This window comes from Barbatula barbatula (assembly GCF_947034865.1).
Source record: "Barbatula barbatula genome assembly, chromosome: 16".
Classification (NCBI taxonomy): Eukaryota; Metazoa; Chordata; class Actinopteri; order Cypriniformes; family Nemacheilidae; genus Barbatula; species Barbatula barbatula.
In genome coordinates this window covers 3199487-3214902 of record NC_136779.1, presented here as the reverse complement: position 1 = coordinate 3214902, position 15416 = coordinate 3199487, and the positions used below count along the sequence as shown (strand labels likewise).

At 37.1% G+C, this 15416-nt stretch overlaps 1 long non-coding RNA gene across 3 annotated transcripts; it reads right to left on the bottom strand.

Moving 5' to 3' along the window:
* Positions 1-13969: 13969 nt before the first annotated feature.
* LOC306906182 lies at positions 13970-15158 on the bottom strand. Of its 3 annotated transcripts, XR_013787814.1 has the most exons (4): positions 14929-15158; positions 14709-14834; positions 14523-14598; positions 13970-14141 (listed from the first exon to the last, which is right to left on the bottom strand). It is a non-coding gene; the product is annotated as an uncharacterized lncRNA (long non-coding RNA). The 3 variants fall into 3 exon arrangements; XR_013787813.1 differs by having other exon boundaries at positions 13970-14598; XR_013787812.1 differs by having other exon boundaries at positions 13970-14834.
* Positions 15159-15416: the final 258 nt, after the last annotated feature.

The following is a 15416-nucleotide window of genomic DNA, read 5'->3' as shown; positions in this document are numbered from 1 at the left end:
GTGACATGTAAAGAAACAGCGATGCGTATTATTACACTATTTATGTTGATTCACACTGGTATTACTTTTTTTCCTGGTTCATCTGTGAATCTCATTTGTGAATCAAATCAACTACAATAGTTCATTGAAAAGTTGGCTACTGATAACTTGATAACTGTTATTACTGAAGGATCCGGTGGGTGTTTCTTGAAAATGTCACAAAATGATGTCATGAATGAATATTTTCATACAGTTTGTACAATTTCTTTTGTGACAACAGAGAAAAACGGAGGATTTAAACTGCGTTGAATTCAACAATAAACCAATGCAAGCTAATGGATAATTCCTGTGCATGATGAAACTTTCCATTAAATAAAAAAGGTGAACATAAACCCCTAAACAAACTCGACAGAAGCACACAATGTGAAAAGAAGCATACTTTAAAACAGTTGTTTCCTATGAAGGCGTAAGTGATTTCCATTCTTCTCTACCCTGTTTGTTTTGCTAAGCGTGCTACGGCTCTGGGCTGGCGAAGACAACAAAATCTTTGATTATGTTCATTTTCAGACGCTCCCTTGGCTCCTAAAGGATTTTTTCTCATAGATGGCAGAAGAGCGGGACAATATTCAATGAATGACACACCGCTGAGAGTGGGAAGCCATGTTTTATCTCAAGTCTGACACCTGATTGACTCAGAGGCATTAAGCTTTTCTTTCCTATGTCGCTCTCTATTTAGAATTCATTTTCTTCTCAGAGTACACAGAAAACAAGCCGGTTCATTTTGCAAACCGACCCTGAAAAGGAATTCACCCGGGCACACATTCAGCAGGAAAAAGACATTGAGAATAATAATTAAATTCAATAATTAATTAACTTGTTGGCAGAGCTTCAAATTCTCAATATTCTTGCGACAAAGACAACAATAAATTAAGCTTTGGAGCTTATATCAAATGGATTTATAAAATTGCATTTTCAACATTTCTACTGAAATGACATATGATGTGAAATGGTATCGGGCTTTGTGCTGTACAGAGCCTACACTGTAAAAATCATTTGTAGAAATTACAGTATTACTGGCAGCAGTGTGCCAGTAACTTACTGTAGATTTACATTTGTCATTTACTGGCAACAGTTTGTTCAAATTACAGCCTCATACAAAGCATTCTGGGAACCAAAATTAGAAAATAAAACTGAAAAGGCTTGATGAGGATGTCTGGTTCCCAGAATGCTTTTCACGAGGCTGATATCTTAGTTTTTTTTCTGAAAAATACAAGACCTGTTCATGTTTAATGTTCCTTTATCTTCGAACAAACTGTTGCCAATACATCTGATAGATATAAATCTACAGTAAGTTACTGGCAACTAGCGGCATAACTACATCTACATGCATACAGTGTCATTTTTTTAATAAAACCCAAAGGCAGCTTTTTTGTGTCATGAATATATGATTTGAGGTGGTGGAATCATGGAATATTAGAGGAATACTTTAACCAGTCATATAGGAGGACTTCACCATCAAAAAACAGCTGAAGTTATTCTTCATGGTGTTAATAAATGGAAAATCCTTAATGATTTACTGACAGTTGCACTTCAGGTCTTAGAGCCGTGACTGCAGGATTTTTGAGTCGTTTTAAGGATGTCAACAGACCCAACACTCAGTAATATCAGCTGTCAATGTCATTCGGTGTCAAACAAATACATAAATCTGCACAGTATAGTGTACCATCTCCCAAAAAGTTTTTGACAATTTCTGACGTTTCGCTTCCACGAGGCCACATGACTGGCGCGGGTATGTGATTATTTCGAAAAGGAGCAGGTCATAACTTTTTCGCCACATATTGTTGGCAACACAAAGATGAACAAACCGAACAACGCTGACACGATATTTATTATATGATTATTTTCAGTGACACACAGTCATTACAAACAGATGACACAGACGTAACCAAACCGTAGATTAATCCAACATTTATGTTAAGATTAAAGACGATTTGTAATTTGCGTTTCTCTATCAATCAATTCCAAAATAAATGTTTGTGTTTATATAATATACGTGTGTGGAATGTGTATACTTAGTATAAATATTTTAACATATATATATATATATATATATATATATATATGTGTGTGTGTATTTTTTATATACATTTAAATATACACGCCTCACACACATATAGTATATTATATAAACACAAACATTTATTTTGGAATCGATTAATCGCACTTAAATATATTAACACATTAATTGATGTGATGTAAATGGCGACTGTCCGTCCCAAGTATCATACTAATAAGACTATTGTTATTATTTCCACAATATTCTGAATGCTTGATATATTCATAAAACTACATAATGTATTAGTATATATACTGTACATCCAATTTCAAACCACACAACATGAGGAACCATCAACCAAAAACACGTCAAATCAAACATCTAAAAATGTTCTGCAAGTGAAATATGTTGAAATGCAGAGCGGGACGATCTTTTGAGGGTGAAGACAGCAGTTGGTGGAGGCGTGTAGGGTTTATATTGGCAGCTGTGAGCAGCTGGCTCAGTCTGATTTAACAAGACTCCTGCCAAAAGTAATTAAACTTCCTCAGAGATAAAATGGCCGTCTGCAGCATATGTCCAGTAAGCACTGATATCAGGCCTATTTTCAAACACCGAGTTCAGATATGGCTGCTCAAGCAGGCCCTGTAGTCTGAAAATATTTTGACTGTATTCATTTCATTCTTTGACTTTGTTCTGACATCTTAGATTCTTTGCGTGGCACTAAAATGCTGTCGACCCCCGTATGCATCTCTTGTGCTAAAATACTTAAAATACAAGATTTTGAGGTGAAAGGCAACTACTCATTAATATTCGCCAATACTTACAAATCTAAATAAATAGGTCATAGTTGACAAAAAAAGGCTGAGAACCTCTATAACTCATAAGTTTCCTCGAAAGTACACATCTAAGAAAAATGCAAGAGACATCACAAATGTTTGTATATGCACATAATGAACCGCACGATGTGATCATTCGTGTTTAAATATATATTTTTATTACTAAACTATTTTAACTATTCCACCATCATACTTCAAAGGTTGTGTTTTTGTCCTTAAAAGTAAATGATCCCTTACTGTATGTAAATCAGGTACCTTAGCAGATAAGGGACCATTTTTAAAATCAAAGCAGCACTGGGGACCCTAACAAACATTAATAGAGTCAGACACTGTGTTTTATCTCTGTATTAAGGTACAGACATAGTTGAGTTTCTCAATCCTTTGTGTATATTTTCAAGGAGAAGTCCTGCAGTCACAATTACATAATGTTCTTCTTTATTGTAAGTATACAGCATGTAAGTCCCATTAATAGTCTAAAAGAACAAAGTGTGTAGCTTTGTACAAACAAAGACATCACAGCAGATGTCAAGTCAAGTCAAGTCAAGTCAGGTCAGCTTTATTTATATAGCGCTTTTTACAATTTTCATTGTTACAAAGCAGCTGTACAAGAAAAAAATGACTATAAGTAAAACATAAAAGGTTATGGAATTCAAAACACAGGTCAAATATCAGACACACAATAAATTCCTATATGCAGTGTTAATTAAATAAGACAACCAAATTCTAGCAGCCCCCCCGGCCAGGCAAAACAGTGCAAAACAGTATGCAAACGGTGGCGAGGAACCCAAAACTCCATTGGAGGAGAAAAAAAACCTCGGAGGGAAACCAGGCCTAACCAGGGGATTCCAGTTCCCCTCTGGCAAAAACTGCAGCCTCTGCACAAGCTCAACAGTGCTTGCACAACAAGGCGAAAATAAAAAAAAATTAGATTTAAAATTATCATTAATAATCTAATAGTGGCTGAAGTTTTGTAGGGACGTCACTTCCTTCGTCCAGCATTTGTCAGGTCTAGGAATGGATTGCGCCCTGCCCGCTCCGCTCTTGTAACCTTGGAACAATGAGACAAGACTGGCTGAGAGTAGAGTACTGTTCTGCACTCTTTGATGCAACAAATGCATCAGTTGTTATTGGAAGTGTCCCTGGTTCCGGTTGATCTAACTAGTGCAGCCTAGATCTTTGAAATACATGTATTATGATAATCTAGTGTATGCAAAAAAATGTCATAAAGGATCCGGATGTTAAATGACAATTATCTACAAACCAACCCGGAGACACAGCTCATACAGATCTTGTTTGTGACCTAAAGATAAATGTAATTTATTTACATGCATTAAAGAGATGATCTATTTTTGTATTAAAACTCTGGAGGTGAGTTGGCATTTTAGCCGGATCCATTGACCCAAAGTCCGTGAGTTTTTGGTAAACTGCCTGGACTTTCATGTTTTAATCTGTATGACATGAAAAAACACACCATCTATAACACGCTCGTGTTTTATTTCAGCTTTATTGTGTGTCTTAAAAACTACTTGATAACAAATTGGTAAAAGCGACTACATCCTCTAGCGGTGACGTTAGACGTCATTGCGCATGAAATCTCACTAATAATGCATGGTCACAAACCACCAAAAACATGGATGGGAACTCATTCACGAAGTAATTATTTACCAGGGAACACGATTTTAATAAAGTTTGAAAACGTTGTCGGAGGCTTGGTGGTGGTTATGTTGATATTGAGCGACCGTGTGTAGTCTGTTTGTAGCCTCGAGTTAGTTTTATAACTGTATTTAACAAATGTTGTGTACTGTAGATGAAGTATCATAAACTTTTGTTAATCACAGATCTTATTTTTTGCCATCTACCAAAAGTCTGCGAGAAAAATGCATAGGCTTTCGGTCAAGGGAACTTCTGGGTTGGCCTGCAAAAACACATCATCTCTACAATAGGCCTGCTCTATTTCATAAAATGGTTCTGTGATATAAACCAAGCTTAGTTTAGAAAGACACCCAACCCAACAGCAGATGGTGACCGAAGGATTTTTACACCACCTGCATGTGAACAGTACCCCGTAAACAGTTTACCTGGAGAGGGGTAAGTGAGCTCTGTGAAATGTGTGTTCACTGCCGCTTCTGTCTGCATCCAGGGATGTTTTCCACAGCGCCGCCTGTTGAAGTACAACAGCAAATAAACAGCACAAATATGTTATGCCTTCTAAAATATGTCAAGCTAAAATGTTCTGTAAATGCATTGTTGTAGAGAAGAAATTAACTACATTTTAATGGAAATATTGGTATGGTGATGGATTGCTCAACTTTGTTTACAGACATGTCCCCACATCCATACCAAAAGTCTTTGCAAATTACCTACACGCACATATATCAGAAAAAAATGAATTAGACGCCTTCTGTCAAAGCCATTATTAATGGTTAGATTCCATATCACATCAATACAGCGAGCCCTGCGATATCAATTAAATTCAAATTACATTTGAGATTGTTAGGTACAAGACCTTGAAGCATAAGAGATCAAGTGAAATTCAATAAAACTGTTTGCTTCAAAGAGATCTAATTTCGCGCTAAGATGCTTGTGAAATAATGGTTTGCCTATATCTATTGAAATCAGAACATATACTGTATTCGCATTAACAAGGTTGAAAAACACCTTGTGAAAAAAGAAACACGTTTCATATATGTACTGCAGACATAAGACGTTAGGATGTCATTTTTGGGACCCCTGCAAAACACGTAGGTCTAGCACAAAAGATTTTATAAAAACGAAAAATCCTAGATGAGATTTATTTATTATCTCAGTTATTTCTCATGGACATCAGTGTGATTGAATGAAAAGCAAAAGGAAAGGATCTCCTGTCTCTATTCTCCAAAGAAAAAGACCGCGAAATCTCTCAAGAGATGTGCACTCAATGTCTCATTTCTTGGTGTCCCCAATGTACCTCTTCAATTTTGGGAGAAACACCTGAGACGAATAACTCCTTAGTCTTACTAATCTTCAAAGACTCTTCTGAGCAATAACGTTTTCATACGCAATGTCATAAACACATGCGTCACACTGTGACACTTCAATGCAAATGCATCATATATCATTCACTTATCGTAGTTATTTGTAACTGTTGTGGTTTTACCGCATTATAATGAGGTTATTATTGGTCATAATGTCAATCATGACCTCACAATTACCTTATAATTACCCCATAATAGATTAAACAATACACTCAACTTGGCTGTCATTACAGAATACACACACACACACACACAATTAAACACAGTCAGAAGATCAAACAGGCAAATCACATAAATAAATGATCATTCCATGTACGCAGAATATATTACAGAACATGCTTCATGTGCAAAGCAGTATAATATAGAAATATATCTGGTAATATTTGAGTACAAGAATGAATAATGGAAATTCACATAATGATTAGAACAATTCCCAAGGTTCTAATAATGATATCTGGAGGTTTTTTTATATTTTCATCCAGACCTGTCGTTTTCAACACCAGATAAACAGTATCCAGATTGTTAATGCCCAATTAGGAGATACTGTACATGGATGAGATACAAAGTTTACGATGCCAGCACATCTAAACACTATTCCAATGACACATTATTTTATTCAGACATCTTTGCTTTCACTTTACCTAGTTGCATAACTTCACGTTGACTCTTTTCATTTTCGTAAACTATATTTGCTCGAGGATGATGAGAGGAAAATCTTTGAAAAGAGTTTATGCATTATGAGACTCCTAATGAGAGGATGATGGTGTGCCCAAAGCGGTGCTTGACGGAATATTAAAACCGTACTGTTTCGGATAAAGTTTAACCAAGGGTAACAGTAGAACTGCTGTGGGCAAGAAAAAAACGTAAGCCGGATGAGAGTAAATACATTTTCATGATTAAATGATTTATTATATGAGCATTTAAGAAGTATTCTTTGTGAACATGCGGATGGAGGGCTACATTCAGTATAGATGAATGGGATTGACAGTCTATGTCTAAGCACGGTTAGAACTTCTTGCCATTGTTCATGCTACAGCGAACTGAATATTGTCTGTATGAACAAACAACTCTTAAGTCTTGTATTTGTTCTTTCTATAGCCGTGAACATCTGTAACACAGCATAACATGTTCAGTATTCTCAATTAAGTAAAAACCTGCTTATTAGTTTACGATGAACAATTGTCACATAAACCATAAAAACTGTGATTAATTAAACAAGCCATTACATATAATTTTACTATAAATAGGGAAAATATTAGTTTTTTCCCAAATAAATCTTATTTGAAAGACAGCTATCTTTAACTGACATGAACACTTATCCAACATGAAAATAAATATCTACGAACCCGAAATAGCACTTTTGTAGCATTTAATGGTTTTAAAGGGGATTATTACATCAGTGATTTTCAACAGTTTATGTCCCAGGTTGTATTCCGGACATCAAGCAGTGACTCAATACCAAACTTATAAGTATTTAATGTGGTCAATATGCATTTTTTTTGGTTCATTATTAAATGTATGATACATACACATGCATCTTACTACGATGACCAGCATCTTTTGTTTAATAGATAAACATGTGGCAAAATACTACGGATGCTAACAAAAGCTATGTGTGATTATATGGTTAATTTATTTGGCTTTAATTGGTCAATGACCCATTTAGAAAAGATCCGTGGCCATTTTTGGGGTCGGGACCCACCAGTTCAGAAGCATCTCAGTCAACACCCGCCTGCGTGGAACGAAAGCACAGAAGGAAAAAACTGAAATGAATGTGGCTTGAGCGATGGCAGATGCCCGTAGGCAGAAAAACACATCAGTTACTCACAATCTCTAATGATCTCATGTCTGTGCCGAAGACACGTTCCCAGAAAAAGCAGAGACTTGAGCAGCGACTTGCCGTATTAACCTGCAACTCTTTGAGGGTTGATCAGAAACTTTAGAAAAAAAGTAACTATATGCCTTGTGCATCTCTTCTGAAGTTTGTTTTCTAGACTTAAACTTTGATTTACAGAAGTGGGCGTCTTTAGATCTCAGCATTAATGGTAATTTTATTGTTTCAAGTGAAGAATCCCAGAAGTTTAGGATTTTTAGCACCTCAAAGCGTGTTGAGAACCCACCCACGCGACTTTGTTATGAAGCTAAGCTGACAGAGAAGGTCTGTAAAACGCTGAAAAGGCATAATTCAAGTCTGGCTGCAGCACAGATTGTTTTAGACATCATCTTTGCATACAGCAATCTCTCAAAGGATTATGGGTCAGGAAAAACAAACAGTTGTTAAACATCCGTTGAAATATCAGATGCAACCCAAATTCCTTTTTATCTGTTTGATGAACAAACTGTACAATCTAAAAAGTAATTTTATATATAAACTTTTGCATGCCTTGATGAACGATTAGAAACCAAACCAGTGTGTGAGGAAAACCAAAAGAAGATCTTCTGAGGGATCTTTTACGGAAAATAAGTTCTTCATTACGAGCCTGATCGAGGCCAATTCGTATGAATTCGTACAACAATAATTGTACAAAAATGTAAAGAAACATAATTGTGCAAACATGTAAAGAAACAACGAAGCCGGAACAGTCACTGGGGTAAAACATACAAAGGATAATTCATACAAATTTGCGACATATGAACTGCCATGAGATTGTGCTGACAGTTAGTCTTTCAGGTTTCACAAACTACACAAAACAGTGCGCCTTAAAAACGCTGCTTACAGAGGAATAAATGGAAATATTTTTCTCATTACAAAACACAGCAGAGTCTAATATACACGCATTTTCAAAACTTTGTTCCCCTTCCTTAAATACCATCTCTGAATTCATTTCACAAAACATTTGTGCTCTTTCTGTTTGTTAGTTCTCAAAGGATGATCACATGATGCTTAGTAATGCAAAATTGAGGAGAAAAACTAAACTATGAAAAACAAACCTACATGTTAACCCATTTAGTTTGACGAACAGAACACGCAACGAAGATATTTTGAAGAATGTTGGTTACCCAACAGCATTGGCCCCCATAGACTTCTATTGTATGAGGACAACACCATGCAAGGGTTGAGACATTTCTCAAAATTGCTTCTTTTGTGTTCCACAAAAGAAAGTGTCATAGAGACAAGACGGTGAATTAATGTTGACAGAATTTTCCATTATGGTAAACCAGTCCTTTAATCTTTATCTCAATAATCTGGTGTACTCTTAGCGGAATATACAGGTTATTATTATGTTGTCTGTGTCTGTGTCCGCCACGGTCTACTGTTATTTAAATAACTTTTATCCGCTCTCAGGCCACATTAATACCAGGAAAAGCAACAACAGCACTGTGATTTTGAATCAGGTTTGGGGCCCAAACGTGAACAATTTGGGACTATATTCCCAAAAGCCCAAGGGCTATCAACATCGCCGGGCCAGACTGCTGTATTACTCAACTTCACATATTTTTTTAAAAGCATAGACGCCCGACTTCTATATTTGACCTCATCATTTTTGTGCTCCATTGCACTTAAGCTTGAGAAACGTGTAACCTACATTGCACCGAACAAATTTGCATACATTTCTAGAGCTTGCTCAGTTTTGGCATGAAATGCAGCAGACGCATTTCTGCATAATTGCTTATTTACGTGTCTGATCAAAAAAGCAAGATTGTTATTGCAGTTATTAGCAGGCAACTACACGCCGTAAACCCTTTAAGTTACTTCACAGATCAGCCAAACGGCTTAATTTGATACGGTGACACAATGTTTTATTCATTTGTCCTAATGAGAGAGTGAAGCCAGCCGAACGATGAATGCAGCGTGACATTTATCGTTATTTAACATCTGCGTAATCGACCCAGAAGCCTGCAATTCTTCTATGATGTGAAAGAAGACTTCGGCTGTGATTAGGGTGCCGCGGAGAAGCGGATATTTACCACGAGTTTGGGCCAAATGGATAGTATTCAACTGGAATGAAGAGGGATTTGAAAATACAGAGCGTTCTGTGTTTATAACCATTGAGACTTTTTTTAAGTTATATAAATCTGTTTTGTAATTCACAAAGACGGTGTTATGGGGAGGAGACTGTACACTTAAAGTGAAATAAATGAGACATATTGTAATACTCAATATGGTACAGTAGGTGTATGAGCGTCCCTACAAAAATGTAACTAATACAAATTATTTCAACATTTATTCATCATCATGTTCTTCAAACGCTGTATGTGGCTCTTTTTTATGTGGAAGACAAAAGATGATATTTTGAGATATGCCTCAGTGGTTTTGTATCCATAAAATGGAAGTCGATGGGGTCCAGTCTTGTTTGGTTACCAACGTTCTTTAAAATATCTTCTTCTGTGTTCTGTGGACGAAATAAAGTCATGCAGGTTTGATATGGCATGAAATTGAGCAAATGACAGATTTTCACTTTTAAAGAGCAAATACCCTGTAAGATACTGTAGTTTGTTTATTCCACTCATAGAGATGAGAAATAAATATGGTCTTTGGCATATTTTGAGCTAAAGAAGCAAAATATATGATGCCAAAGTTGTCAAAGCGAATTGTTAATTTAAAATATGTTGTTGAAAGATAATCTCGACACATTCAATTCATTCTCTATTAAAGCTAAGCGGGAGGCTCATGCATGGGATTGACAGACACACCGCCCACAGCTGCACACATCTGCCATCACCACAGAGGGAATTTCTTCCATGCTAACGGATGAGGAGTGTACAAGGAGTAAACTTCTTTTGCTCATGCCAGCAGGACTAAATACATCACACAGCTTTCTGACTTGGTGGGCCGTACATTCCCTCAAGCTCTGCATGTACTGTACTGTTCCAGAGATTAGCTCAGCATCCGTATCTCTGAAAGGACAGCGTGTGTGGGGTAAGGTGGGTAAACCCACGCTCAGGGGCCGAAACATTGCAGCCCTCGGGGCACTGGCGGGATGGGGTGAGCGTGCCTTTGCCAAACAGCTTCAGATTGCTTCAGAGCAGCCTGTCTGTCACAGCTGGGACATTAGAAGAAGCTGGAAGGCAGAAAAGCAACAATGTATTAATAATGGAAAAAGAAAAACGGACTTGGATGCTGTGGAGGAAAGAGGAATTGATTCCAGGAGTGTTTTGGGATTTCAGGTTGTTTGCTATACATTATAAATAATTAATAGAGAATATCATCAACCATGCATCTATAAAGTCTGTTTTGGTGTGCAAAACTTTTATTTTCATTATATAAAAATATATAGATAGACAGACAGTGCCTAGACAGATCAAACAGGCACTTTATAGAGAACAACATGCTGAAAAATGAATAATAGATCACCACTGTAAAGTTTGAAAATGTATTACAATATTATTCCAAAGAAAAACTTGATAACCAAATGTCCAAACAACAAGGGCCCTCAGGCGATGAATGCCAGCAGCGGAGGAATACGTCAATATTAAGAAGCGAAGCCCTTGCTATGAAGAGGCGAAACAAACACTTTAATAAGATCGCAGAGGAGATGTGGATGTGTTTACGTTGGCTGTTTAGCGTTTTTTGTTGCCCCAGACTGCCTTTGACACACGCCGTCCTTTTGCCATCGCTGGCAGGCGGCCCGGGGACTGAACTGCGTCTTCTGTTATTAGTCAGAAGTGAGAAAGCCAATTAGGATGCCGGGTAACTGCTTCTTCTTATTAGGCCGACAGACGAGAGATGCCATGTCATTTGTTCAAAAGAGAGACATGGCTATTGAATCCAAAACGGGTCTGCTTACATAATCTGTAGCTTTTTAGTTTAATGTCTAAACATGCTGCAGAGAAAACGAGGGGGGAAATGGCAAAGCTAGGTGTTCTGGGAATATTAGTTTTGCAAGCTTGAAGGTGGAATGCAATAAGAACGAACTGTTCCAGATTCTATAAGAATTATTCAAGTTTCAAGAATTATTCACAACCACAAAATTGTACAGGTTGATACAGAATAAACAATGGTTACAGTATTTAGCCCAAACCTAACCTTCATCCGCAAGGAATCAATTACTTTAGTAGTTTTAATTTAATTGAATTTATTACAATGCATATACAATGTCTGCTAATATGTCTGCTAAATGACTAAATGTAAATGCTCGACTAACATTACATCATGCACCTGAATGTGTGCATCACAAAAAGACAAATACAAGAATCGCCCATTGTTGAATGAAAAATAAAATAAGAACTTGAACTCACACAAAGTGCGCAATTGGGTTGTGCCACTGACATGGTGACAGGTATATTCAAGTAAATCAGATAATTCATTATTCATTATTATCATGGCTAAAGAATGACTAACTCAGTGAAGAGGCAAGCATGGTGATTTCAACCCCCATTTGGCGGGTTGCCTGGTGTCAATTTTAAACCTGGTTTAATACAGTATTTTATTTGATGCATTTCTGCTGGCATGATGAACAGAAATAATTCACACATCTCTTAAAAATGAAATTTATAACGTCGTCCACGGGTGGTAACAGTGCGACATTAAGTGCACCAGGCAAAATGTGCAAACATGTCAATAATTTACAACTCATTTATCTGTAATTAGTCTAATTTACCCAGAGATGCGTTCGTGCTGAAAATACCAACAATATTGAGAATATACAAACTGGACTGCAGGTGGTGGTCTGTAACCCCTCTTTGGCCATTTCTCGATATGTGTCCTTCAGCAGTCTTGTGTCCTTGTGTGTCCAATACTCAAGACCAGAGAAAGCATGAAAGTACCCGGATCTGTTCTCGACATCAAGGATGCATCGTATGCAACTTTGCACGCATACGGAACCCGCTCGAAGTCCCAGAAGTCCCTGCAGCGCGTCCATCCAAGTGTCGTTCTTCCGAGGCTTCCCTGGTCTCCGCAAGAACACAAGTCCATTCTCTGCGTTTTTGGAATTGAGAAACGGCCATTATTTATTTAATACAGACTTGATAAAGCCTTTTAAACTCTTCAGAAAAGACAGATTCATCAGCAACACTCTGTGGTTCACCTTATCCAGAAGCTTTAACCAGTCACCCCGAGTGAAAATCAATACCAGGGCAGTGCATCTGAAAACTCCAGGGCGTGTTTTTAACCTGTGCTGGAGGCTCTATTAAAAAGATTCAGCCTTGTTAATCTCATCAGACCCCTCGCATTCAGCTGTCAATATACTGAGCTATAGAAAAGAGAGAAAACTGCAGACCAACAATGCTGTTAAATTACCCCGTCTTCTGTTAGATTCATTTCTAACCTCATGTAAACTCTTTTACAGCGGGACAGCAATCACATATCAACTGGGTCAAGTCTGACAACTTCGTCTTACAACAGTCCGAGATATGAGAAAGGTTGAGATGAGATGTTGTTCCATCAGAAAACAAAAATAATGATACAGATTGCTTCAGACTTTGTATGTCTCTCTGAAGATTAAGCTGCCATTCATAACCTTTGCCTCTCTATCGCCATCTCTGTATGAAACAAATTTGCAGGTCACATTTATGCTCATTTAGAAGTCAAACATTCAGTATGAAAGCTCAACATATAAATCATCATTGTCATAATCTTGCTGTTGTGAACCTTGGAAAGGAGACATTTGCTTGATAACTGATTTTTCTATATTTTTATCCTAAAAGCGAGTACATACTACACTGTAAAAAATTCTGCCGTAATTTGACGGTAAAATACTGGCAGCAGGGTTTCCAGCTGCGGACCGTTATTTTACGGTTTCACTCATTTACGGCTTTCTGTAAATTAACGGTAAAATCCTGGCAGCAGGGTTTCCAGCTGTGAACCGTAATTTTACGGTTTCACTCATTTACGGCTTTCTGTAAATTAACGGTAAAATCCTGGCAGCAGGGTTTCCAGCTGCGAACCGTAATTTTACGGTTTCACTCATTTACGGCTTTCTGTAAATTAACGGTAAAGTACTGGCAATATGGTTTCCAGCTGCGTACCATCATTTTACAGTTTTATTAAATAGCATATTTTCAGTAAAATACTAGCAGCAGAGTTTCTGAATGAATGCTTTTTATTTAAATAAATTAAACAACAGACTGGCAAAGATGAGAAGAGGAACCATAAAATTACCAAACAGATATGTTGTGCATAAAGAACCCAGTCTATAGACATATTTAAACAGATAAAAATTTATTATTATTTCTCCATAAACAGATACTGTGCAAAAAGAACAGTCTATAGACATATTATCTAAACTTCTTAAACAATAGAAAACATTGTATTATTAAACCTTGAATGGGCAAAGAACTTTCCACCATCTGTGACCAACTTCACATGCTGGTAGTCTGAAAGATAGGAAAAAAAACTTTAAGCAGAGTATCTATAGAAGGTATCTCTAACCCTACTCTTGGAAAGCTACAGTCTCGCCACGGTGTTTAAAATGAATGAAATGTGCACTGTGTGTCGATGGTCACGTCAAACAAGTTGCCCCAAAAATAACGCAGACTTGTTGCATGATGATGCTCTGCTCGTGTAACTTGTGAATTTTCGTGTAACAGCCACGACTATGCTGATCCATGAGAAAGACAATGGAGCTCAAAATTATAAAAACGCGGTGTGTTCAGCAACACAGAGTACATTACTTAATAAAACGGCCTGCTTTTATAACAGAATGCAATTCAGTAGAGAGGCAACCTTTGGATTAACTGATGAATATTTTTACTCACCACCTTGCCGGTCTTCTTGGAGACCTTTCCTCTGCAGGTATTGGAGACTCGTTCTGGTTTAATTCCAATTAAGCGTCTAGGTTCAACAAATTTTCACAGAATACAATAACCATTTGTTAATCATTCTGATTGAAGAATTTATATACACTAAACAGTGAAAGGATGGAAAACTCTTAGAGGTCGTACCTTTGAAGAAATTCTTAAGTGCAACAAGCCTCCTCCTGATACTGCAGATGGAAGATGTACACTCAAAAATAATACGGCCCTCTAGACTAAGCATCCATCTTACAACATTTGCCTGCCCTCCAATGTCTAAAATGAAAAAAAAAAAACATTTACATTATAATTTCAATGAACTGCCTTTGAGATTGCTTCATTTGAACAACCGGTTACCGGTGACACTAACCGAGCATAATCAGACGAGGACTGGCAGGTAGAATGAGTGTCTTCTCAACATCAGATGAAGATGCAGTAATCTGTAGAGAAAACACAATACATGGAAAAACATCAAAAAATTACTTCAATACAGAAATTTTTATAAATTACTAGTGGAAAGAAAATGCATAAAACAAGTCCATCTTCATGTTCCTGAAAACGGGACCGCTGAAGATTGATAAGCAGGTGGGCCATCTCTGTGTTATCCGTCTGGGACAGAACAGTCTTCATTCCTCCCGTCTCTAATGTGTGATTTAAGGTGTTTATAAAAGGTCCTTCAGAGTTTACACCTGACTTGACACAAAAAAAACATTAGATGTTAATTCAAATAAGGTCACTGACACAGATCGGATAACAGTGAGTTACTTATTGCAAACAGGCACAATTAAACCTGACATGAGAAACATGCATATGTCTCAGAAATGCAGGTGTAGTACTACATATGTGTCCACAAAGCTT